The sequence below is a fragment of the Echeneis naucrates genome, chromosome 2 (assembly GCF_900963305.1).
Source record: "Echeneis naucrates chromosome 2, fEcheNa1.1, whole genome shotgun sequence".
Lineage (NCBI taxonomy): Eukaryota > Metazoa > Chordata > Actinopteri > Carangiformes > Echeneidae > Echeneis > Echeneis naucrates.
This window is the reverse complement of record NC_042512.1, coordinates 5,706,702-5,732,365: the sequence shown is the minus strand read 5'-3', so window position 1 is coordinate 5,732,365 and position 25,664 is coordinate 5,706,702. Positions and strand designations below refer to the sequence as shown.

Sequence of the window (25,664 nt, the reverse complement as noted above, 5' to 3'; positions counted from 1 at the left end):
ACCTCTCGCACCTGAAGTGAGAATCATACCACTAGACCGAGAGTTAAAGAACATTTGACAGTTTGATGAAAGTTGGAAATGGCTGTTTGTAGTTTATCGCTTGTTAGGATCCCCGTTAGCTGTCACTGAGGCAGCAGCTACTCTTCCTGGGGTCCAAATGAAAATGCACATCTGCAGTCAAACAGGCTCACAAACCACTTTACCATCAACCTCAACTGTATACACATTACACTTCCATTACCAGATCCTCTGTATATAGATGAATGTTGCAGTGCTGCTGTGGCTTAGCTGGTCAAAGCACCTGTCTTGTAAGAGTCATGATGGTCAGCTACTTATGTTGGAATATTTTAAGATCCTCTGTACCTTTCTGTACATCAGAGTGGTGCTGTGGCTTAGTTGGTCAAAGCGCCTGTCTAGTAAACAGGAGATCCTGCGTTCAAATCCCAGCAGTACCTATTTTAAGGTTGTTGAGATAAACTCATGTAACTTCTTCTGCAGGAGTTCCATTAAAACTTTCTGACCAATCAGGTAACTGCAGAGTCTTCATGTCTCCCTTTGGAACATCCTGACGTTTTGTGGAAGAGATTCAACCAAACCAGATACTATCCAACAAAAACAGCTGAGGACAGTGCTGTGGACTTGAGCCGGTAACAGGCTGAATGATTTCACAGCCAATGCTGTCAGCTGGTTAAAGATTTGTAAAAATAAGCCAAAAAAATGCTTTCACAAAGGCCGGTTAGAGCGTGGTGCTAATAACACCAGGGTCATGGGTTCAATCCCCATACTGGCCACAAGCAGCATCTCAGAAGTTGGTGTTGTTCTCTCCATATAATTCAGTTCATTCAATGCAGCCTGAAGTCTTTTTCCAACCAGTGGAACTGCCCCCTGGTGGTCATTAGAAGTGCAGCTTAACTTATCAGATACAACAATAACACAAAGTTACAATGATCAGAGCAAAGACTGCAGATTGATCATTTCCTTTGTCACAGTTTAGTGATTAGTTTCCAGCTGGACCACCAGGGGTGCACCATGCAGGGGATGTAGCTCAGTGGTAGAGTGCATGCTTTGCATGTTCGAGGCCCCACGTTCAATCCCAGTCATCTTCAGTGTTGACAATGAAGCACAGGAAGTACTTATCTTGTGCATTTAGTTCAACAACCTTAATAACTTTAAACTTGATCAATGAGGCACTGCTGGGATTTGAACCCAGGATCTCTTGTTTACTAGACAGGCGCTTTGACCAACTAAGCCACAGCACCACACTGATAAGATAGGATATATTTTGGATCTTAAAATACCCCCAACATACGTGGCTGACCATCATGACTCTTACCAAAGTTTCTTTAGCATATAATAAACTGTCACATTAATGTCCTGAATGTGCTGTGTGTAAATAATGAGGTTCATCAAAACAAAGTCAGAACCAGAGCTCAGGCTGTTGGTACACAAACAAAGAAAGACATACTTGTGGATTCACAAAGATTATATCAGGATCTGACCTTTTCCTGTTCCATCAGTAACCATCAAAGGAGATGCTGATTCTGTGATGTCACAAAGGTTCTAATGACATCACAGAGATCAAAGGCTCCTCCCACTTTTTTGTCATGACCTCCACCATAGAGTGCTGCCTGCTGCAGTAATGCTGCCTTTAATAGAAGTTGAGGAAGATTTAATTAAAGAATACATTTTGATGATGATTGGAAATGGCTGTAGAGTCCTACATTAAAACATCTGAAAAAATCCTTCGATCTTCCACGAGAAAATGGCATCTGACAGCCTTTTGGACACACAACCAGTCAGCGTGACGCATCCGCCCTCACAATATTTCATGGTGTGGTTGAAAGAGGAGGGAGAACATTGGAAATGTAGGTCAAGGAAACCTGAGCTTGAACCTCACTCAGGTACTACCTCCGATGCCGAAACCCAGGACCTTTAGATCCTGTCTTACTGTATGATAAATGTGCTATGCAACACGACAACGGGCTCGTTGTCTTTTACAAAGAAAGACATGGAGAGTGTGACAGTTAACTGACTGGTCAGAGAGAGTGCTGTGTCTTTTTAATGGAACTTATGCTGAGGAAGTTCCATAAGTTCAACAACATTACACTTCATCAAAGAGGCACTGCTGGGATTTGAACCCAGGATCTCCTGTTTACTAGACATGCGCTTTGACCAACTAAGCCACAGCACCACACATTCTGTGATGTCACAAAGGTTCTAATGACATCAAAGAGATCAAAGACTCCTCCCACTTTTTCTCATGACCTCCACAGTAGAGTGCACTCTGTTAATGAAGCTCAAAAGACAATCATGGTCCTGCCAGATACCTTCGAGTTCTGCCGACAGAAGCAACAACAAAAACCGGAACATTTGAGCTAATTCCCCTGCCATGCTGTCCTTTGCGTGACAGGCGGAGATACTGTCCACTATACTAAAGAGCTTTAACTGCTTACACTTCCAACCAGCCCCCTGGTGGTCATTAGATAGACTGCAGGTGGAAGTCTCAGTTCTTTTTAACCAGCACATCCACTTTTATAGAAAGTTGATGGTCCTTAACTTATCAGATACAACAATAACACAAAGTTACAATGATCAGTCAAGGGACATTTCTGTGTGTCTTTCTGCGCATGCGCTCATACATTTGAAGCGAACGTGAAATAGTATGACTTATGCATCTGTGTCATGTTGGAGATCAATGAAAGACAGGAAATGCCTTTGATCTCCAGTGACGTCACACAGTCTTGTTGTGGAGTTATTAGTTGTTGATGTTGTTCTGAAAAAATCTGCATCAGTGAAACATTCATTCATACACGAGGACATCACGTATATTGTTGGAATAGAAAATCTTATTTTTTCTGTGTGTTCCTGAGAAAGAAGCTCATGTGCTGGTTGAAGTGAATCAGAGCAGCTTCTGTCAGGAACATCTGTTTGTTGCTGACAACATCTGGATTACAGATGACACATCAGACTGATATTATCTGTGTCATGGTGTTCAGAGATTTCAGCAGCTCACATCCAACACAGAGACTCTGAGCAGGCCCACCTGGTCTTAGACCCAGACCCAGACCCAGACCTAAATCCAAACCCAGGAGACAGAGGTTGAGTGAGTCAGTGAGGAAGAAGCTGCTCGTTCTCCTTCAACAGTTTGATCTGAGGAAAAGTCACTTCCTCTTTTCAGGAATCAACTTCTACCATCTGTCCACTAGATGGAGATAACTGAGCATCAACTTAAAAACCCTCCGGTCTTCCATGTGTGAACTATAATACCAGTGAATTAAACAAAGATCGTCCCTGGGTGGGCTCGAACCACCAACCTTTCAGAAAACAGCCGAACACGCTGACCGATTGCAACCCCTACCTGGGACAGGGGGTGGGTGAGTCAAGCTGAAATAATTAATTTAACTTCATCTGAATTATGCACCAGTCAGAAGCCTGAGTAGCTCAGTCGGTAGAGGATCAGACTTTTAATCTGAGGGTCCAGGGTTCAAGTCCCTGTTCAGGCGATGCAGCTTCTTCCCTTTAGTGGTTCACATTATAGACTCCACAGCAGTGATAGGTGACACTGATCTATGAAATAATGAAACCATGAGTCTTTCATGTCCATTTCAAGGCCCATTTGTGCAGGAAAGATCTTGAGTCTGTTACCTCAGACCACTGAGCCATCCTGACACGTGTGTCCAGCTGCCAGTCTCTGGTGAGGAAACAGAAAAGTTAATGCTAGCTTTGGTAGGACAGTGTCAGCTCTCTCTCCCTCTCTCAACCCAACCGGTCGAGGCAGATGGCCGCCCCCCCTGGTTTTGCCTCTTAAAGGACGTTTTTCCTTGCCACTGGCACCAAGTGCTTGCTCATCGGGGGATCTGTTGAGTGTCTAAATAATTTTAGAGTTTTGTCTAGACCTGCTCTTTATGTAAAGATGATTGATGTCACTTTGTTATGATTTGGTGCTCTACAAATAAATCTGATTTGATTGGTGGAGCATTGTTACGGTTGTAATGACACAATTTTCAAATATAACCAACCATAGATCGCGAACAGCTAGCTTAGCAGAGGATTGGTTTTGTTCATCAACCTCTAGGTTATGGGCCCATAACCACGCAACACCACTCTGCTGCAAACCACCCCAGATGGGACTTGAACCCAATAGTGACTTGTGGGTTCAAGTCCCATCTGGGGTGGTTGCACGCTGCAACAACATGTCTCTGTGGGCCAATCGGTCAGCGTGTTCACTGAAAGGATGGTGGTTCAAGCCCACCCAGGGAAGTGCTTTGTCTTATCCACTGGAACTTTAGTCAACACATGGAAGATTTGATTTGGAGAAGGTGTGTTCCCAGGGATGTTCTGTGGGAATATAGAACCATCCCATCACTATACACCAAGAGACAAAGAAGCTGGACTTGAGAGTTTGTGAGGTTGGATGCTGCACGCTGATTGTTTGTGTGTCCAGGACGTTTCAAGGACATCTTTCTGCCATTCTCTGCTCCAAACATTTTGATGCAACTTTCAGGGGTCAGAAACATGTGGCATTATTGCAGGCAAGCTAGGCATGACATGTGGTAGTGTGGCCGAGCGGTCCAAGGCGCTGGATTTAGGCTCCAGTCTCTTCAGAGGTGTGGGTTTGAATCCCACCACTGCCAAGCTTTGCACTCTGCAGTATAATCTTGAAGTGTTTAAATCTAAAGCTCTTATGAATATAGTGTTCCACCAGTGGCTACCATCACTTTGAGTGACTGAAGTGGGGACTGACATACAAATAAAATAATCTAAATATGCTTTTATTAGCAGAGTATTAGCGGTGCGACTGCTCTTGTTCTTTCTGTAGCTAAAAGTTGAAACCCAGCAAAACATATCAAATGATAAAAATAAAGATTTGAAGAAGGAATGAAAATAAAAGTGATGAACTGTGGATGGCAGCCTGCTGTTGATCTGACTGAACAACAATGCAGAAACAACAGACAAAGTCAAATGAATCAGAATTAAGAATTAAGGGTTCAATTCAGTATAAATAACTTTTTAATCATCTGACATCACAGACCTTCTGACATCATAGATCATCTGACATCACAGACCGTCTGACATGGCAAAAGCAGCGCAAAAGTTCACTGCAAATGCACTGCAATTGCAGTGAAAAAAAAATATCACTGCAAATGCACTGCAAATGCACTGCAAACTCAACTGAGAGTGAAGCACTGCTGGGGTTTGAATGCAAGATGTCCTGTTTATAAGACAGACACTTTAAGCAGCTCAGCATCAGTGCTGCCAGTTTCTCTGCAGTTTTTCTCTAAAACCACGTCTGTGTCAGTCAACGCTTGTGCTCCTCACAATTGTGTGTCACTTCCACAAAGGTTGAAAGCTGTGCTTCCTCACAACAAGAAGGTGCCCTGTCCTTTGAGTAGAAAACTATCCAGGCTGGAAAATGCTGAGTCACAGGAGCATTGCTGTGCATGGTTGTTGTGGCCGAGTGGTTAAGGCGAGGGATAGAAATCCATTGGGGTTTCCCCGCGCAGGTTTGAATCAGATGGTTTCTCTTTTCACCTGCTGCAGCAGCTCAGAGCCTCTGTGGTTCGGTAAAGGTCCAAAGAAGATGTAGATCAGTGGTAGACGTTCATCAAAAAAAAAAAGGCCACTCAAAGCAGAAACACTGCTCAGGCTAAAGACCATCTTCAGACCACATCTTCAGGTAAACGTTAACAGGACGAGGTGGCCGAGTGGTTAAGGCGATGGACTGCTAATCCATTGTGCTCTGCACGCGTGGGTTGGAATCCCATCCTCGTCGGTACATATTTGCCGATCAAAGTGAGTCCACAATACACAAAAACTGCCTGATTAGATCGCACAGAGGCTCAAAATTTGCATTTCTTCACACGTGTAGCGTGGACAAATACAGGTTGTTTCCATTTTCCAAGGATGGCGGAGCAACATTTCTACATGTTGATGTCTGTTATATCTATAACATCTAACATTAGGCGCAAGGCACTGCTGGGATTTGAACCCAGAATCTCCTGTTTACAAGACAGGTGCTTTGACCAGCTAAGCCACAGCACCACTCTGAAGTACATGTATATGCAGAGTTATGATTCTTAACAATTTTTGTCACCTGTGAAAAGTGGTCACCAAATTTCCTTCTGCTAAACACAAAATGAAAATGCATTTAAAATGTTCTGAGGCGGAGAACTTTTCAGTCATCAAAAATCTCACACACTACAACATTTAGGCTCCGCACACTCCCTGATGGTCTAGTGGCTAGGATTCGGCGCTCTCACCGCCACGGCCCGGGTTTGATTCCCAGTCAGTTAAAATATTTTTAACAGATATTGATAACGGTATCGGGGAAAAATTTCATATCGGTGCATCAGTAGTTTCAAGGTTTGAAGTCTTCTGTGTGACAGGCAGAGATACTGTCCACTATATTAACGAGGAGCAGGAAAGAGAAACATCATGTGGTCTGTGACTTCACTTCCTCTGTGAAAAAACAAACTGTGAATGAAGTTCTCTAATGTCTTGTGAATGATAGTCCAATAGTCCTCCTGGAATTCTAAAATTGTCTGTGATGTGAAGAAATGAAATGGATCATCAGAAAAACACTTCCTGTTGCACCACAGAGTATGTGAGGGTTTACCAAAAGGTGCAAACAGATGATCTGACCCTGACGTGAGTTGAACACGCAACCTTCTGATCTGGAGTCAGACGCGCTACCATTGCACCACAGAGTCGCACAGACTTGCGAAACTGTGACAACCTTGAGATAGCTCAGTTGGTAGAGCGGAGGACTGTAGAGGCTGGTTGTTAAAATCTTTCGGTTGCTGGCTCAAATCTGGCTCGAAGGAGAATATTTTTTTTCTTTTTCTCTTGTCCAGATACTGCAGCAAGGTACACATCCATTTGAAGTGAATGTGAGAGTGTGACGTATGCATGTTAGTTGTTGATGCTGTTCTGTAAAAATCTGATGCCCCCAAATGTTTCCCCTGGCGTCAAATTCCGATGTGATGGGAGTGTCAAAAGAAGACACTCGAAAAGCAGCATGCAATACTTGCACAGACGAGGTAATGTAGGGAGGAGAGGAAAGAGAAACATCACATGGTGTGTGACTTCACACTTGGTCTAGGGGTATGATTCTCGCTTAGGGTGCGAGAGGTCCCGGGTTCAAATCCCGGACAAGCCCATCTGTTGACTTTCAGTCGTTAGCAGTGGAAGTAAAGCAAATTTCAAATGTTGTTTTTGTGCCGAGTACCCAGTCTGCCTCCTTCGAACTATTCACTGCTTTTTTTCCAAAGCTTAGCTTGCATGCCAGCCCAGGGGAATTAGCTCAAATGGTAGAGCGCTTGCTTAGCATATGAGAGGTTGTGGGGCTCATCTGCATAGCAGTGAAAATTAGTTTTGTTATTGCTTCTGTTGGCAGAACTCTGGCATGACTACGTTTGTGTTTTGAGCTTCATTAACTTTTTGCAACAAGATACCAATCTTCCAAAAGCTCAATCAGCTGCTCCAGGTGAGGCTTGAACTCACAACCTCTGCATCACTCTGCAAGTTACTGTCTTATAAGTACCGCGCGCTAACCGATTGCGCCACTTGAGCCTGGGACTTGGCCCTCCTGACACATTCTGTGAAACAAACTCACCCGAAATGGCTCAGTTGGGAGAATGTTGGACTGAAAATCTAAAGGTCCCTGTAAACAGCCCTTTTTTATGTGGACATGCACAGAGCCTGCTGAGGAAAGCCTGGGTCGACAAACCAAGTTGATAACCACCGTTGTGATACTTGTTATCTCTGGTTGGAGCTTTTGACTGTCGAGCCAGCTCACCCAAACAAAGCCCGGCTCTGTTGAGATACTCGTAAGATACTCCTCTGCTCTCATCGTAAAAATTGTCTAAGTTTTAAACAAGATAAGTTGTGGAGATGCCAGGGATTGAACCCGGGGCCTCATACATGCAAAGGATGCGCTCTCCCACTGAGCTACATCCCCTGCATGGTGTAGGAGCTTTAGCAGTTTTTTCCCAGACTATAGGAAGAAGAGGGGACAGCGATCCAGAAGTCTAATAATGTGAAAATGAAAAGTTTGGTGCTTTTAGTATTTCCATAAACCTTTTGTGACTTCCCCTGCACAGTGTTGCAGTCTCATGTCTCAGTCTGTTGTTTTGACTTTCTAGCAGCCCGGCTGGCTCAGTCGGTAGAGCATGAGACTCTTAATCTCAGGGTCGTGGGTTCAAGCCCCACGTTGGGCGATGAGCAGTTTTTTTTAGACCGAAAGTTACATTTCCAATATTCTGCCTCGTCTTTCAACCACAACCACATGAAATATTGTGAGGTTGAATGCTGCACGCTGACTGGTTGTGTGTCCAAATGGCTTCAAAGACATCTTTCTGCCATTCACTCCTCCAAACCTTTGGACACAGCTTTGAGCTGTCTCACAGGTGTCATTATTTCAGTGAAGATGTATGTATGGATGTATTTCCCCTGAATCCTGCGATTCACAGCTTCCACCAAATGGAGCCAAATATGGGATTCAAACCCACCCTTTGAAGAGACCGCAGAATGAATGCAGCACCTTGGACTGCTTGGCTTCTGAAAACAAGCAAGGTTAATACTGAAGTATGTTTTCAAGACTGAAGATGTTCCCTCTTCAGCTAGTGCAGCTTCAGTATGGCATTGTTACTATTGTAACTATGTCATCTTGAAATACAACAAACTTTGGATAGTGAACAGCTAGCTGTTGCTAAAAAGCTGTTAGCAGAGCCTGGTTTCGATCCATCAACCATCTAGCGGTCAGGATTCCTGGTTTTCACCCAGGCGGCCCGGGTTCGACTCCCGGTATGGGAAATTCCTTTACAACAATGGACCTACCACTAGCAGGCCCCATGTTGGGCAATAGATATTTTCTTGGAAGCCCAAAAATGAGTTGGAGAAATCTTCAGTTCACAGTTGAAACATTTATTAAGGTCACAGGTAAAGTAAGGCAGCGCTGGGCTTGAAGTGACAGAGCTCCCCCAGGATCTCTGCCAGAAAGAGCCCTAATATCTGGAAAAGTTTCACATTTATCTTCTTGAGCTGGGTCTGTCCCGAACAGAGGTTGGACTTTCACACAACCAAATGTAACTGGCAGTCAGATGTACAAAGATGTCATTTACAAACAGTTTCTACTAACAGTTAGTTGAGGAATCAGTTGAATGAGGACAGATGTGACTTAAAGCAGAACAAAGATCTTTTCCAGAAGGCCCTCAGACAAAGAAGCTGGGTAACAGCACAGACTGTCAGGAGTGGTATTTGAACCCTCAATTCCAGAGGAGACTGTCACTTGATCACAGCACCTTCTACAGCTACTATCAAAAGGCTTGTTGGGGAAATCCATCCACGGTTTTAATGTAGGACTATTCATCTACCTGTGTCTACCTGAGCTTCATTAACAGTGTGCACTCGATGGTAACTGAGGGATCAGAGTGTTGGAGAGCAGAACTCTTTCCTGTGCTTCAGATACACTGTTTGGTTCTGAGCTGATCATTAATAATCAATCAATGAATGACCAATAATCTTCTCAGCTGCTCTGAATGGTGACAGTGAGGCAGCCTTTGTGTTTACATCTGAATCACATGTGGTTTTGGAAATTGTTCAAAGCAGCTTCAAAGGAGGAGTTTCATTCTGTGAGTACTGTGACATCATCCACAAAAAAAGAAAGAATTTTTGCGCTGTAAGAAGATACCACCTTTCTTCAAACAGCTCAACCAGCCGAGGCTTGAACTCACAACCTCAGCATCACTCTGCAGGTTACTGTCATATAAGAACTGCACAATGGCTGATTGATAACACACGTCACAGGAGCACATCCAGCAGTAGAAGGTTCAGGTTTGAACCAGTTCGAGGGATCTACTTTCCTGTAGCTTACTTCCTATCCAGCAGGACTGACAGCTTCATGTGGGATTCTCACAGAGATGATTCAAACCTGATCACAGTGATCAGTATGGATATACAGTATGTTTGCTGTCAGTGGAGGAAACTCTCAGACAGGACTAATAGTCATGTTTGGGATGTTCCTGGATTTGAGTTGAATGAGTGTAAATTCTCTCTGATTTTAACACACGTTAACATCATGGACCAACATGGATCGTTGGTCAGATTATGAGACTGACACGCTGCCTACGAGGGCTGGAACCCAGAGAAAGTAAAAGAGTGAGATGGAGGAGAGCTGTCAGAGTTTCAGTATAAACATACATCATACAGCCCTGACCACTGTTGTATCCAGGCAGAACTGACTGACTGACAATGGGACATTGACATGGCTCAGTGACCACGTGGCCTAATGGACAAGGCGTCTGACTTCGGATCAGAAGACTGAGGGTTCGAGTCCCTTCGTGGTTGCGCAGTTGTGAAGGTGAACGGACTAAACTGTGTCCATTTTACAGAAATCAGTGAGGTTTTTCAGATCTCCTCCACAGAAGGTGGATCTGATCTCAGGTCATGACCAACACTGACCTCTGCTGCTTGATGCTGCCTTCATCCTGATGAATGTTGAAGCAATGAAATATGACAAGAACAGACACTAAACTGACAACAGGGCATTGAAATGGGCCCCACATGGCCCAAAGGACAAGGTGTTTGACTTGGGATCAGAAGACCGAGGCTTTGAGGCCCTGGCTGCAGTAGACAAGAGAAAATGTTAATGTTGTTGCACGGTCCTGTGTTTAGCAGAAGGAAATTGGTGAGTGCCTTTTCATAGGAGACAAACTTTGGTAAGAATCATGAGAGTGAGGAACTTCTGTTGGCTACAAGACATTATGGGCTCGACTGGGATTTCAACCCAGGACACTTCCTGTACTACAGCTTTTACCTGCAGTCTGTGAACAAGAGAAACTGTAATTTTGTGTTTAGCAGAAGGAAATTTCACAGGAGACAAAAATTAAGGCATTTATGTTTGCAACATGGCATTACATTCATTGATTGATTATTAATGATCAGCTCAGAACCAAACAGTGTATCTTTCATCCAAAGACACACTCCACTCTCCACACAGGAGGTGTTTCAGGTGTCTGTGTCATGACGGTCAATACTGATCATTTCAATTATGAAACACAGACGACTTCCTTTTGTTCAAGCGCTTCTCTTTGCGGTTGTCCTGGATGGTATTAAAACCAGTTTTGATAGATTTCTTCAGATAAGCTGAGTGAGTGAATTTTTCGTCAACATTTCCCGAACTGAAGCACAGACTTGTGTTCTGAGAGCAGTAAGTGCTATTTGTTGGGATAGTGTTGGTGATTTCAGAAGGCAATGACAAGTTTTATCAGTTTTTAGGGTGTGGGGGTGAAGAACATCTGAATTAGTTCGCAAATACTAAGTTATCTTAATGGGTAGGCTGCTGGATTAGCATGTATTTGTATCAATCAGCTTCTCAGCTGCTCTGAATGGTGACAGTGGGGCAGCCTTTGTGTTTACATCTGAATCACATGTGATTTTGGAAATTCTTCAAAGCAGCTTCAAAGGAGGAGTTTCATTCTGTGAGTACTGTGACATCATCAGGCGATGTATCAAAGGCAGCAGCTCTTCAGACACACACGTGACACACAACTGTGAGGAGTGTTGACCTCTCTCACCCTACACATTCAAACCCCAGCAGTGCTGTGGTTCATACTTTACAGTATGTTTTCAGTCAGACCTGCTGATCTGCAGTGATGGGCTGTGTGTGCCCCCTGCCAAACACTGCATGTTTTCACATGGGGGTGGGGGGGGCTGAAATTACAAAGGGAGAAAGAAAAGACAGAGGGAGGCTTGTCACTGTGATGAGTGCTGATTCTCTCAAATAAGAATATGTTTAAAACAAACAAACCAAATCAATTAAACGGCTTTGCTTTGTCGTGACACCCAAACATTTGGACACAAGTTTCTGACGGGCTGTCATTAGTCTTACTAAAGTTTTCCGAGCGTGAAAAGCGGTTAATCACCAAATTTCCTTCTGCTGAACAAAGCTGTAATAAAGGAAGTGATGAGCAGGAACTCCACTGAGAGTGAAGCACTGCAGGATGTCTTGTAGCCAACAACAGAAGTGCCACTGCAGCACTCTGCTGCTCAACTCTCAGTATTACTGATATGATAGACAACATTCTCTGTGTTTTCCTGTTAATCAGTACTGCTGATAAACTCTTGTCTCATGATGGGACATCCAGTGTGTATAAACAGCAGAGGATGGTTTCGATCCATCGACCTCTGTGTTATGGGCCCAGCACGCTTCCGCTGCGCCACTCTGCTCACTTTCTGTCAAAGCGGCTGTGGTGGTTAACAAGTACTGAGATTTCCACCTGCAGTGTATCAAATGACCACGAGGTGGCGGAGTGGTTAAGGTGATGGACTGCTAATCCATTGTGCTCTGCATGCGTGGGTTTGAATCCCATCCTCATCGGTGTTCAGCTGGCTTTAGTCTGTCTGAGCTGTACCCTGCTGTTGAGCAGATTAAAATGTGGTGATTGCCTTTTTTTAACAGGAGACAAACTTTGGTAAGAGTCACGATGGTCACTACACTACAGAAACTGCATGCACTCATTCATTTGAAGCGAACGTGAGAGTGTGACGTATCCATCTGTGTCGCGTGGGGCATCAATGAAAGGCAGGAAATGACTTTAAACTCCAGTGACGTCACACAGTCTCGTTGTGGAGTTATTAGTTGTTGATTCTGCAAAAATGGTCCAGTGCAGTGAAATGGTCCATAGAAGGATAGAAACATGTTAACCAGACAGTGTTCAAGGATTTGAGGTTTAAACCACTAAATTCTCATTATTAACTAAAGCTGTGTCTGTTATATCTATAACAAAAAAAGACCAATTCACTTGTGGAGCTGCTGGTAAAACAGGGACAGTCTGAGATTGCTTGGACATCCTTACTGCACAAAAGAGAGAAATTTCAGGATGCCTGATTCAACAAACATTTGGCTCCTGGCCCAGTTTGGTTCTTTCTTCTGTCTGCAGAACTCAAAGGTATCTGGCAGGACCATGATTGTCTTTGGAGCTTCATTAACAGAGTGCACTCTACTGTGGAGGTCATGAGAAAAAGTGGGAGGAGTCTTTGATCTCTTTGATGTCATTAGAACCTTTGTGACAGACCTTTGTGTTTTCTTCCTCTACGATACAGACACAAACTGTCAGTACTGATGCTGAGCTGCTTAAAGTGTCTGTCTTGTAAACAGGACATTCTGCATTCAAACCCCAGCAGAGCTTCGCTCTCAGTCAGAGTTGACCTCACCCGAAGTACCCCATAACTCTTGCCAAATGACTTTTTATGACCTGCTTGTTTTGACCTACATTTCCAATATTCTGCCTCCTCTTTCAACCACACCATGAAATATTGTGAGGTTGAATGCTGCACGCTGACTGCTTGTGTGTCCAAATGGCTTCAAAGACATCTTTTTGCCATGAACTCCTTCAAACCTTTGGACACAGCTTTGAGCTTTCTCACAGGTGACACAGGTGTGCTGTATTCAGGCTCCAGTCTCTTGGCGTGGGTTCAAATCCCACCACTGCCAGGTCATCTCTCTCTCTGCAATTATTTAATATATATTATAATATAATAATATACATTATATTATAATCGGTGGAAGTCTTCTGACTTTGTGGGATAGTGACTACAAGTAACAGTAACTCCACTCCACCCAAGACAGTGATCCACCCCTGAGCAGAGAGGAGGCTTCATGAAACAGTTCCTCTTTTCACCTGCTGCAGTAGCTCAGAGCCTCTGTGGTTCAGTAAAGGTCCAAAGAGGATGTAGCTCAGTGGTAGAGGACATGTCATATTGTGAATGAAGCTCACAGGACAGTCATGGTCACATACTCTTCTCTCCTCCAAACTTTTGAGGTTTCCTGTCTCAATCTGATGTTCATTTGATTTAGGCTCCATGAGTGTGACTGAGTGTTTTTTTTTTTCCCATTTGTGTTTCCTTCCTCTACAATAGAGAGTGAGAACGTGTTGGAAAAACATGTGACATGCTTCTTATGTGAGGTGATGATCAGGGATCGCCTCTCTGTTCAGCTTCATTGGCTCGTACAGTCATTTCCCAGATGATCTGTCAGTGAGGATTCCACAAAATTACCATCGCTGTTGCCAAGATACTGCAACTAACCTCACACAGCTCCATAGTGTAACAGATCACAGCGCTAATGACTGCAAGTCAACAGATGGGCTCGTCCGGGATTTGAACCCGGGACCTCTCGCACCCTAAGCGAGAATCATACCCCTAGACCAACGAGCCATGTTGTGTTTGTTTGGCAATCATCATGTTGCATAGCACATTTATCATACAGGAAGACCGTAATGTTTAAGGTGGAGTCAGAGACATATTAGAACATAACAAGAGTGCAGGGAGCTCAAGTCTGCTCCATTTAAGCTCAAATCTGTGAAATGCCATGCCAAATGACATGCCCAAACAAACTCCGCATGGCCAAATCCCCCTCCCCCTCCTGAAACATACACACAAACGGTAACTACACAGAAATAAACATCGGTTGTTGATATTGGCCGTTTTACTCATCGGACTGATGCTGATGTGTTACAGAATTACCAGCATCAGCTGATACATTGTGCATACCGACATCAAACCTTTGAGAAAGTGACACACAACTATGAAGAGCACAAGTGTTCACCGACACAGACGTGGTTTCAGAGACAAACTGCAGAGAAACTGGCAGCACTGATGCTGAACACACATTTAGAACAAAAAACACACAAAAAAAGTCATCGTTAACAGCCTGTATGGAGTCTAAAGGAAAAGAGGAGAGAACATGTCACACGCTGTTATGACTCTTACCAAAGTTTGTCTTCCGTGAAAACCTGTCAGTCACCAAATTTCCTTCTGCTAAACACAGCACCAACCACTAAATTACTGTTCCTCTTATCCAGATACTGCAGGTAAAAGCTGTAATACAGGAAGTGATGGTTTGTTTCAGTGATGAGCAGGAACTCCACTGAGAGTGAAGCTCTGCTGGGGTTTGAATGCAGGATGACCTTCCTCAAAGGTTTGAAGTGATGTGTGAGTCTGAAGAGCTGCTGCCTTTGATACATCACCTGATGATGTAACAATACTCACAGAATGAAACTCCTCCTTTGAAGCTGCTTTGAAGAATTTCCAAAATCAAATTTGATTCAGATGTAAACACAAAGGCTGCCTCACTGTCACCATTCAGAGCAGCTGAGAAGATTATTGATCATTCATTGATTATTAATGAACAGCTCAGAACCAAACAGTGTATCTTTCATCCAAACCCTGACAGTTTCTCCACACAGGAGGTGTTTCAGGTGTCTGGTTCCTCCATTTAAACTCAAATCTGTGAAAAACCTATTGACATGCCCAAACAAATTCCGCATGGCCAAACCCCCCTCCCCCTCCTGAAACATACAAGTGTTCACCGACACAGACGTGGTTTCAGAGACAAACTGCAGAGAAACTCAGAAACTCAGAAACTCTGAGTCTGTCTCTCAGTGAACTTTTGTGCTCCTCAGAATTGTGTCCCACTTCCTCAAAGGTTTGAAGTGAAGTGTGAGTCTGAAGAGGTGCTGCCTTTGATCCATCACCTGATGATGTCACAATACTAAAAAACTGAGCAGACTGCTGTGGACTTCAGTGAAACAGTGAAAGGATTTCAGCGGTGTTACATTTTCGGCGAAACATTTGCTCATCCTCTCCATGGGCCTGCATTAAGACCTCCGACTCCACTGGGTTGAAATAACTGGATCTTTTTTTTTCTCGGTTGTCGTGGTGACAGGACTCCATAGATGATGGCCTTGATAGAGGTTGTGCACGTGTGCAACTCAAGCTGAACATAATCAGAGTTGATTGAACGAACTAAGATCAGCTGTTCTGGAACCAGATACTCAGAGTAAGTCAACTCAGAGTTCAGGGAGAGACTCAAAGTTCGTTTGAACTCCTACGTGGAATACTTTATAGAAAATCCTTTCACTGTTTCAGTTTTAAAATGTTTTACACCAGAGAGAAACAAATCTGATTGGGGGACCTTTGGAGCTGCAGTCATATGCTCTACCGCTGAGCTGCTCCCCCCTTCCTCAGTGTGTGTTCCTTGAGGGGTTGTTGGTCTCGAGGTATTATTTAGAATGAACGGCTCAATTAAATTAAAAACTCTCTTTAAAGAGGCTAGTTGGTACTGGGTCTGATAGACAGGTTGACAGGTTGACCGATGCATCTACTGGCACCGGATGTGCATTCTAAAATAAAAACTAAAATAACATTCAACCACCACTCAAAAAGGAGGCTCACAAACCAACTGTGAGCAGAGAGGAGGCTTCATCAGACAGTTTCTCTTTTCACCTGCTGCAGTAGCTCAGAGCCTCTGTGGTTAGGTAAAGGTCCAAAGAGATCACTGGTAGATGTTCATCAAAACAAATGGCCAATGAAGGCACAACTCCTGCTCAGGCTAAAGACCAGACCGTGTTCAGACCACATCTTCAGGTGCTGACAAGCATGACGAGGTGGCCGAGTGGTTAAGTTGATGGACTGCTAATCCATTGTGCTCTGCACGCGTGGGTTCGAATCCCATCCTCGTCAGTAGAATTATCCAAAGTGTCTGACTGCAGGTCCATCATGAATGATCTCTAAATGTTTTTGAAAACTGTTCAAGGTTAATTCAAAGGTCACCTGAAAAAACTGCTTCTGCTTTCAAAAACATTTTCAGTTTTTATCCACAAGACTTTATCTCTCTGAAGATACGGCAACAAGAGAAGGCCAAAATAAGGAGCTTAAAACTCCAATACCAGTTAGTCAGCAAAATTAGATGAGCCAAGTCCACTGTGACAAATAACAAAGGATTTTCTTTAGCATAAAATGAACTGTCACATTAATGTCCTGAATGTGCTGTGTGTAAATAATGAGGTTCATCAAAAGTAAAAATTAAACTATTCTGTCCAGCTACAGCTGCGTCAGGTTAAAAACCCGCTCAAATTTGAAATGCTCGCCTTTGAGGGAAATTAAGTCCCTGATGGTCTAGTGGCTAGGATTCGGCACTCTCACTGCCGCGGCCCGGGTTCGATTCCTGGTCAGGGAAAGCCTTCTTATTGAAAAATGCAGGTGATTGACCCCATAACATAAAAATGTTATCATGTACCTGGTGGTTTTCCAGGTAGAAGTTTCAACGAACTTTGAATCTATCCCTGAACTCTGAGCATTCGATTTAACAACAGCCACTCTGGCCAAGTGGTTAAGATGATGGACTGCTAATCCATACCCTGCTCTGCACACATAGGTTTGAATCCCCTCCTCGTCACCTTGTTGAGCTCACATTAGTCTGTCCCTGTTGCAGCCTGCTGTTCTCAGCAAAATTATCCAAGATGTCAGACTTTAGGTCAATCTTGAATGATCTCTAAATGTCTCTAAATCTCTAAAAGCCTGTTGAAGGTTAATTCATAATGAGGTTCAACAAAACACCACACCATCAGAACCGGAGTACCACAAGTATGCCTTTCTTTGTTTGTGTACCAACAGCCTGAGCTCTGGAACATTTAATTAAAGAATACATTTTGATGACGATTAGAAACGGCTGTTTATAGTTTATCACTTGTTAGGATCCCCGTTAGCTGTCACTGAGGCAGCAGCTACTCTTCCTGGGGTCCAAATGAAAATGCACATCTGCAGTCAAACAGGTTCAGGTAGATGCAGAGTCCAACATTAAAACAAACCACTTTACCATCAACCTCAGCTGCAGTATACTTCCATTACCAGATCCTCTGTATATACATGTACTTCAGAGTGGTGCTGTGGCTTAGCTGGTCAAAGCGCCTGCCTTATAAACAGGAGATCCTTGGTTCAAATCCCAGCAGGGCCTCATTCAAAATGTAAGATGTTGTAGATAGACACTTACACATGGGAAGTGCATGTTCTACCACTGAGCTACATCCCCTGCATGGTCTGGCAGCATTAGCTAACCAAATAGCTTCTGAGCTCCTGCAACACTGATCTGTCTGATGAAGCCTTTTGGATGAGATGAGGACATTGATGATGCTGCTGAATTTAGGTCACCTGCACTTATGTCAACAGTCAGAGCTCCATACACAATAAGAGTACTGAAGAAAAATACTTTAAACATGAGCTCTGTGTCACATTCATGCAGCTTGTGTAGAAACAGTTCATTCCATCAGAATGAACCTTCACCTGTTAAGGTAACAGTTTGGTAACAGTTGAGGAGGAAACTATCCAGGCTGGAAAATGTTGAGTCACGGGAGCTTTCCTGTGTGTGGGTGTTGTGGCCGAGTGGTTAAGGCGATGGACTAGAAATCCCCGTGCAGGTTCAAATCCTGCCAACAACAGTTAGTTTTTTTTCATGGACCAAGTTTCCCATTTGGGGAGAGATGCAGCATGTTTGAGAATCTCTGTAATCTGCACAGCCTTAAAATATGACACAGCTGAGTGCTGTTGTTAGGACTCATCTAAGAGGAGGAGAGCACTCACTGCTGCTCAGTTATCATTATCAAGGCCGGTGATAGGGACACACCTTTAGTTCCACTTCCAGGTCATGGAAGAAATAATGAGAAGTCATTTCCACTGTGTGCTGTGCTGAAATAGCTCATTTGGGTAAGCGAACAAAAGGACCCACAACAGCTGCTGAAACCCAGGATTGAAATCAGATCACATTGCCATAGGCTGCGTCGTCTGTATCCCCAAACACCTGAACATTATTGTCAGCCTCAATTGGTCTGCATTTAATGGCTGAAAAAAAGGGTTATTTGAAGCTGAGAAAATATGTTTCCTCATATTTTGACTTGAGTTTGTTAATCATTCAGAGACCAAAATATATATATATATATTCCTGTAAAGGTCTCTTTTCTTTTCTAGTAATCATTTGCAGAAATCAATTAAGCAAACAGAATACACTGCAGTTGATCAAGTCAGCTCAGACTCTCCTCACCTAAAGTAAATAAGAAATACAAAATTGCAAAGTAGTTTGTCACTGATTTTAACCCCAGTGTGGAATCTGTGACAACAAAATGTAGCTGTTAAGCAATCCATGTATGTCCTTTGTTTCTCAGTGTGGATTGCTTATACATGTACTATTGATTCAAAAGAGAAAAAATAGTTTTATGTGTGTGTGTGTATGTGCATATTCCAAGGAAATTTGGAGAGAGGAAAGGAAGTCCAACAAAGGTCATAGGGCAAGTGATGAAATAAATGCCTTCATTCATAAATCCATGCACTGCCATATTAGAGGATTTTTCTCCTTTTTGTTAATAATAATAATAATAATAATAATAATAATATCAACGATAATAATTGTACAAATAAGTAATAACTCTGATTTTTGTATAACAAAGAAATTAAATTGAAGAGCTGAATAGAAGAATAGTCCCAAGAAACACGGTCAACATTTGTCAATATTGAATTTACAAAATCCAAGTGCCAAAATAATTGTGTCTTTTTCTAGATAATTATTGCAGTAGTAGGAATAATTCATTTATGAATATTGTCTTAATGTTTGAATTCTTAGGGTGTGTGTGTGTGAAGAATAAATGTAAATACACCAGCTTTTTATCCTGTCCTGCCAAAATGTGGCTCCTGCACTCTTTTTCGGTCTGGCCAGTTATCAGTCAGTTAGCGCTTCAGAAAGACAACTCTGGCTGGTCAAAAAAATCCAGTATTCAATGCTCGAATAAATAAAATCACAGAAGGAGTGAGATTGACCTCCTGAGGTGCTGGATCTGTCTGACAGATAATATCCACAGCAACTTTTGTATGAAGCAAAATAAAATTCATCAAGATTCAGCGAGTGCAACGTTTATCAATGTCTTGACTGCCCTTTGCAGTTTGTTGAACTAAACTTCATCAGTTTGTTTCAGTGATGAGCAGGAACTCCACTGAGAGTGAAGCTCTGCTGGGGTTTGAATGCAGGATGACCTGTTTACAAGACAGACACTTTAAGCAGCTAAGCGTCAGTACTGCCAGTTTCTCTGCAGTCTGTGTCTGAAACCATGTTTGTGTCTGTATCGTAGAGGAAGAAAACACAAATGGGAAAATAACACTCAGTCACACTAAATGTACAGTTGTCACTGTGCTCAGTGACTCAGTGATGCTGTTGGATGCTTATAGGGCCGCCGTTCTTAAAGTGTGGGCTCCACCCCACTGGTGGGGAATAGAGACATGACAGGTGGGGTGTGACAGACTGGAGGAAATGTTCCTTTTCATTCTCATCTTTGTTAATGCTGTCTTTATTGACAACAAAGATCCGACATTCAGAACAAAACACCCACACACCAAGAAATGAAGCATGGAGTCATCATCAGCAAACCCAGGTGGCTGCTACATGGGTTAAACTTGTGACCTTCAGGGGAATTAGCTCAAATGGTAGACCTGATGATGACTCCATGCAGGGTGTTAATGATTACTTTGTGTGTGGGTGTTTTTGAATGTCAGACCTTTGTAGTCCATAAAGAAAGGATGGAATGGATTTGTTAACCCATGTAGCAGCCACCTGGGTGAGAACAGCAGCTGGTGTTTGCTGATGATGACTCAGGGCGTTAATGATTACTTTGTGTGTGGGTGTTTTTGAATGTCAGATCTTTGTAGTGGGTTCGAATCCTGCCTGTCCATGTTGCAGCCTGCTGTCCTAGGTAGAATAAATGTCTGACTTTAGTTCCTTCTTGAACGCTCTCTAAAGATCCTTGAAACCTGTTTAAGGTTAAATCAAAGTTTATCTGGACCGACTGTATCTGCTTTCAAAGCTGTTGTCAGATATTTCTGTTTTTTCTACACAACTCCAACACCAGTTAGTCAGCAAAATATGATGAGCCAAGTCCACTGAGACAAATAACAAAGGATTTTAGTTCGCATGCAATAAACTGTCACATTAATGTCCTGAATGTGCTGTGTGTAAATAATGAGGTTCATCAAAACAAAGTCAGAACCAGAGCTCAGGATGTTGGTACACAAACAAAGAAAGGCATACTTGTGGATTCACAAGATTATATCAGGATCTGACCTTTTCCTGTTCCATCAGTAACCATCAAAGGAGATGCTGATTCTGTGATGTCACAAAGGTTCTAATGACATCACAGAGATCAAAGACTCCTCCCATTTTTTTCTCATGACCTCCACAGTAGAGTGCTGCCTGCTGCAATAATGCTGCCTTTAATAGAAGTTTAGGAACATTTAATTAAATAATACATTTTGGTGACAATTGGAAATGTCTGTTTATTGTTTATCACTTGTTAGGATCCCCGTTAGCTGTCACTGAGGCAGCAGCTACTCTTCCTGGGGTCCAATTAAAAATGCACATCTGCAGTCAAACAGGTTCAGGTAGATGCAGAGTCCTACATTAAAACAAACCACTTTACCATCAACCTCAGCTGCAGTATACACATTACACTTCCATCACCAGATCCTCTGCTTATACATGTACTTCAGAGTGGTACTGTGGCTTAGCTGGTCAAAGTGCCTGTCTCTTAAACAGGAGATCCTGGGTTCAAATCCCAGCAGTGCCTTGTTCATAATGTTAGATACGATAGATATAACAAACTTTTCCTGCCTGGACAAGCACTGAGTGAGGTGCCATATTCCATCCTGAACAGGAAATGTTTCAGCTGTGTGCTGCACCTATGAAACCAAGCAAAGCCCCAGAAAGCAAATACCAAGTCCAATCCACAGCTAATGATCTGAATGTGCTGTATAAATAATGAGGTTCATCAAAACAAAGTCAGAACCAGAGCTCAGACTGTTGGTACACAAACAAAGAAAGGCATACTTGTGGATTCACAAGATTATATCAGGATCTGACCTTTTCCTGTTCCATCAGTAACCATCAAAGGAGATGCTGATTCTGTGATGTCACAAAAGTTCTAATGATATCACAGAGATCAAAGAGATCAAAGACTCCTCCCACTTTTTCTCATGACCTCCACAGTAGAGTGCACTCTGTTAATGAAGCTCCAAAGACAATCATGGTCCTGCCAGATACCTTTGAGTTCTGCCGACAGAAGCAACATCAAAACTGGAACTATTTGGACTGAACTGGATTTGAAACCTTCACTGTTAGACTGGAGAAGTCGGTGGTGAACATCCAGCATGAATTTAGACGGTCATGCAGTGGTAGTGTGGCCGAGCGGTCCAAGGCGCTGGATTAAGACTCCAGTCCCTTCCGAGGTCCGGGTTCGAATCCCACCACTGCTAGTTTGTTTCTTGTCAATGAAAACTAATCAGCTGATTCAGGCATTTTTGGTCTCCCTGTGAACAAAATTTAGAGATCACAGTGAAAGACGATACCAACACCAGGTGGGCTGAAATGAGAAATATCACAGACAAACAGTCTGTGATGTTTTTCCATTACTTGGTCCATGAAAGCAACTAACCATGGTTGGCAGGACTTGAACTTGCACAGGGAAACCCCAATGGATTTCTAGTCCATCACCTTAACCACTCGGCCACAACAACCATGCACATGATTGCACATCAGTCCCCTCAGAGAGAATCTGCCCTTAAAACCTCCTGTCGCACTGAAAATGTATTCTGAAATGAACATATAACAAAGAAGTAGATAACCAGAGACCAAACTCCTCAACATAAAGTTGTTTGCATGCAAATTCATGCACATGAGGATTCAGGATGTTCCACACCTCATTTATCAACATTTATAAAGAGTTACACAACACTGAAATGAACCTGTTCAAGTCAGAGCAGCTTTCCTTAGTTCTTACTGTCAAGGAAGGAAACATGGTCCAACAGATCATAGTGTAAGATCAAAGAACACAGATGGGAAATGACCTTTTGACAGATTTAGATTTAGTGGGATTTGAACCCACGCCTCCAGTGGAGGTTTTTCACTCAGACAGCTGTTTGCCACTGTTGGTAGAGGGCGGTCCTCCTTTCTACCATGTCCTGTTTCTCCAGCATTCTGGGGCTGGGGGGCTCACAGTGGGCGGAATCTGCATCCATCAGAGAATGTCTCTCCTGGCTTGCCAATTCTGATAAGAATTCTCTTGGATTACACAACACATGAACGAACATGTTTCACAGACACAAACCTGTGGAGTTGAAAAGACTCCAGTGATGTAGAGCTCCTGGCACATCAGTAGACCTCCTCTTCTTGTGAGCTCCCCTGTCCTGGTGTAGAAGGCAAAAGCTGGCAGGTCTTGTAGCCACTCTGGACCCTCCAGATGTGCTCCATCCTCCCACTGCCCAGCAGGGTAACGCCAAAGGAGTCATTGCTACTGTTTCATCTGAAAATTCTGTCATTCCGTGAATCAAAATGGCAGCATTACATGACGACAGTCTCTTCACTTGCATGGTACATCGCACAATACTGTAATTAATATTTAAATACTGAACATTCACTGCATGCACAGATAACCTGGCATTAAGAGCATTTCTGTTATAATCAATTTTGACTTGACTTAATGGAATAAATTAGCAAACGCTGTTGACGAGGACGTCTGAATTGACTATGCTCTACTCTGCATTGCCATCATATTGGAGGTGGGTTTGTCTTTGCAGTCAGCATTGGTGGTTCAGTGGTAGAATTCTCACCTCCCATGCCAGAGGCCCGTGTTCAATTTGTGAACTTCTGACTTTAGGTCCATACTGAATGATCAATGAAACACGTTGAAAGATCCTTATTGACAGCATTGTTGCGCTTTGCTACATCTGAGCTCAAGATACAAATAAAATAATCGAAAATGGCTTTTATTTTGAAATGCTTTTTTGGCGTGACTGCTCTTGTTCTTTCTGTAGCTCAAAGTGATAAGGAGTTGAAACGCAACAAAACATATGAAATGATGAAAATAAAGATTAGGCAGAATGAATGTGATGCAGATTTTTACAGAACATCCAACCTTCCAACCACCATCCTTTCAGTTAGCAGCCGAACCTGCTGACCGATTGCGCCACAGAGACAGCAAATTTTTGGTAATTCATTTAATTTTTGGTAGGATGACTATGCTGAGTGGATAACTGAGAGATCAGAGTGTTAGACAAGATAAGTACTTCCTGTGCTTCATTAGCAGTGCTGCAGATTGAACCCAGGACCTCATACATGCAAAACACACGCTCTCCCACTGAGCTACATCCCCTGCATGGTCTGGTAGCATTAGCAGCTTTATCAGCTTTAGCTAGGGAGTTTTGTCAATGACCTGTATTTCTCATGAACTAAAGCCATTTTACCCTGACCGAAAATCAAACCCGGGCTGCAGCAGTGAGAGCTGATCCAGCCACATGCAGTGGTGGTATAGTGGGAAGCATATTTTCATCAAGATTATGTTTTAACCGTTGTTGGCAGGACTCGACCCTGTGTAAAACTGTGTACAAATGTTTGGAGGAGAAAATGGAAGAAAGATGTGTTTGACAGCCTTTTGGACACACAACCAGTCAGCGTGACGCATCCAACCTCACAATATTTCATGGTGTGGTTGAAAGAGGAGGGAGAATATTGGAAATGTAGGTCAGAAAAACCTGAGCTTGCACCTCACTCAGGTACTCACTCAAGAATATGCAGCTGAGCTTAATATTGTTACCCTGTTCAGCGTTACAGGGAAGAGGCACATTCAGCAGACAGACAGCAGCTCTTCAGACTCACACATCCCTTCAAACTACTGATGCTATGATGATCAATATCTGTTAAAACTATTTTCCCTGGTCGGGAATCGAACGCAGGCTCCGGCAGTGAGAGCAGCTAATCCTAGCCACTAGACCATCAGGGAGTGTGTAGTGAACCCGGGACCTCTTGCACCCGAAGCGAGAATAGGTTAGGAAGGATACTAAATGTTGTAGTGTATGATCAATGCTCAGAAAACGTTTGACTACATTTTAAATGCCATAAATATCCTGCTGTCAATGGCTCGTTGGTCTAGGGGTATGATTCTCGCTTCGGGTGCGAGAGGTCCCGGGTTCAAATCCCGGACGAGCCCGTTGTCATGTTGCATAGCACATTTATCATACAATAATGTTTAAGGTGGAGTCACAGACATATTAGAACATAACAACAGTGCTAGTGACTGGATTAGTCTAGACTTATTCATTTTTAAATTGCTAAACTTGCTTAAGCTTAAGACATATGCATCTGTGTCGCGTTGGAGATCAATGAAAGACAGGAAATGCCTTTGATCTCCAGTGACGTCACACAGTCTCGTTGTGGAGTTATGAGTTGTTGATGTTGTTCTTAAAAATCTGCATCAGTGAAACATTCATTCATTCACGAGGACATCACGTATGTTGTTGGAATAGAAAATCTTATTTTTTCTGTGTGTGCTCTGAGAAAGAGGCTCCTACTTCCTGTACTTCCTGTGCTTCATTATCAATGCTGAAGATGGGGATTGAACCTGGGGCCTCGCACAAACTGGTTGTGAGTTAAACTGTTAATCCTTTGTGTGACTCTGTGGCGCAATGGTAGCGTGTCTGACTCCAGATCAGAAGGTTGCGTGTTTGACTCACGTCAGGGTCAGATCATCTGTTTGCACTTTTGGTAAACGCTCACATACTCTGTGGTGCAGCAGGAAGTGTTTTTCTGATGATCCATTTCATTTCTTCACATCACAGACAAATTCAGAATTTCAGGAGGACAATTGGACTCTCCTAGCATCTCTGACTGCACATCTGAAGGCACAAGATGACGACTTCAAATCCCTGTAAGATCAACGCTGCTGCTCTCCAAGTTGACGAGCTGCCTTTGTGGCTGCAGGCTGTCATGTAGCTCAGCTGCAAACCGATCCAATGAG

At 43.1% G+C, this 25,664-nt stretch overlaps 19 non-coding genes across 19 annotated transcripts; 12 read left to right on the top strand and 7 right to left on the bottom strand.

Moving 5' to 3' along the window:
- The first annotated feature begins 381 nt into the window (after positions 1–381).
- On the top strand, positions 382–455 carry trnat-agu (transfer RNA threonine (anticodon AGU)). The gene has a single exon. It is a non-coding gene; the product is annotated as a tRNA-Thr (tRNA).
- Positions 456–1,185: 730 nt separating this feature from the next.
- On the bottom strand, positions 1,186–1,259 carry trnat-agu (transfer RNA threonine (anticodon AGU)). Its single transcript has one exon. It is a non-coding gene; the product is annotated as a tRNA-Thr (tRNA).
- Positions 1,260–2,117: 858 nt separating this feature from the next.
- Positions 2,118–2,191, bottom strand: trnat-agu (transfer RNA threonine (anticodon AGU)). The gene has a single exon. It is a non-coding gene; the product is annotated as a tRNA-Thr (tRNA).
- A 1,239-nt stretch (positions 2,192–3,430) lies between these two features.
- Positions 3,431–3,503, top strand: trnak-uuu (transfer RNA lysine (anticodon UUU)). Its single transcript has one exon. It is a non-coding gene; the product is annotated as a tRNA-Lys (tRNA).
- Positions 3,504–4,552: 1,049 nt separating this feature from the next.
- trnal-uag (transfer RNA leucine (anticodon UAG)) lies at positions 4,553–4,634 on the top strand. The gene has a single exon. It is a non-coding gene; the product is annotated as a tRNA-Leu (tRNA).
- A 1,057-nt stretch (positions 4,635–5,691) lies between these two features.
- trnas-gcu (transfer RNA serine (anticodon GCU)) lies at positions 5,692–5,773 on the top strand. Its single transcript has one exon. It is a non-coding gene; the product is annotated as a tRNA-Ser (tRNA).
- Positions 5,774–5,968: 195 nt separating this feature from the next.
- On the bottom strand, positions 5,969–6,042 carry trnat-ugu (transfer RNA threonine (anticodon UGU)). The gene has a single exon. It is a non-coding gene; the product is annotated as a tRNA-Thr (tRNA).
- A 596-nt stretch (positions 6,043–6,638) lies between these two features.
- On the bottom strand, positions 6,639–6,710 carry trnaw-cca (transfer RNA tryptophan (anticodon CCA)). Its single transcript has one exon. It is a non-coding gene; the product is annotated as a tRNA-Trp (tRNA).
- A 768-nt stretch (positions 6,711–7,478) lies between these two features.
- Positions 7,479–7,572, bottom strand: trnai-uau (transfer RNA isoleucine (anticodon UAU)). The gene is made up of 2 exons: positions 7,535–7,572; positions 7,479–7,514 (listed from the first exon to the last, which is right to left on the bottom strand). It is a non-coding gene; the product is annotated as a tRNA-Ile (tRNA).
- A 316-nt stretch (positions 7,573–7,888) lies between these two features.
- Positions 7,889–7,960, bottom strand: trnaa-ugc (transfer RNA alanine (anticodon UGC)). The gene has a single exon. It is a non-coding gene; the product is annotated as a tRNA-Ala (tRNA).
- Positions 7,961–8,146: 186 nt separating this feature from the next.
- trnak-cuu (transfer RNA lysine (anticodon CUU)) lies at positions 8,147–8,219 on the top strand. The gene has a single exon. It is a non-coding gene; the product is annotated as a tRNA-Lys (tRNA).
- A 2,055-nt stretch (positions 8,220–10,274) lies between these two features.
- trnar-ucg (transfer RNA arginine (anticodon UCG)) lies at positions 10,275–10,347 on the top strand. The gene has a single exon. It is a non-coding gene; the product is annotated as a tRNA-Arg (tRNA).
- Positions 10,348–14,145: 3,798 nt separating this feature from the next.
- On the bottom strand, positions 14,146–14,217 carry trnap-agg (transfer RNA proline (anticodon AGG)). Its single transcript has one exon. It is a non-coding gene; the product is annotated as a tRNA-Pro (tRNA).
- A 2,225-nt stretch (positions 14,218–16,442) lies between these two features.
- trnas-gcu (transfer RNA serine (anticodon GCU)) lies at positions 16,443–16,524 on the top strand. Its single transcript has one exon. It is a non-coding gene; the product is annotated as a tRNA-Ser (tRNA).
- A 424-nt stretch (positions 16,525–16,948) lies between these two features.
- trnae-cuc (transfer RNA glutamic acid (anticodon CUC)) lies at positions 16,949–17,020 on the top strand. The gene has a single exon. It is a non-coding gene; the product is annotated as a tRNA-Glu (tRNA).
- A 703-nt stretch (positions 17,021–17,723) lies between these two features.
- Positions 17,724–17,797, top strand: trnai-uau (transfer RNA isoleucine (anticodon UAU)). The gene has a single exon. It is a non-coding gene; the product is annotated as a tRNA-Ile (tRNA).
- A 3,572-nt stretch (positions 17,798–21,369) lies between these two features.
- Positions 21,370–21,443, top strand: trnak-cuu (transfer RNA lysine (anticodon CUU)). The gene has a single exon. It is a non-coding gene; the product is annotated as a tRNA-Lys (tRNA).
- Positions 21,444–24,785: 3,342 nt separating this feature from the next.
- Positions 24,786–24,857, top strand: trnap-cgg (transfer RNA proline (anticodon CGG)). Its single transcript has one exon. It is a non-coding gene; the product is annotated as a tRNA-Pro (tRNA).
- A 461-nt stretch (positions 24,858–25,318) lies between these two features.
- On the top strand, positions 25,319–25,390 carry trnaw-cca (transfer RNA tryptophan (anticodon CCA)). The gene has a single exon. It is a non-coding gene; the product is annotated as a tRNA-Trp (tRNA).
- The last annotated feature ends 274 nt before the right edge of the window (positions 25,391–25,664 follow it).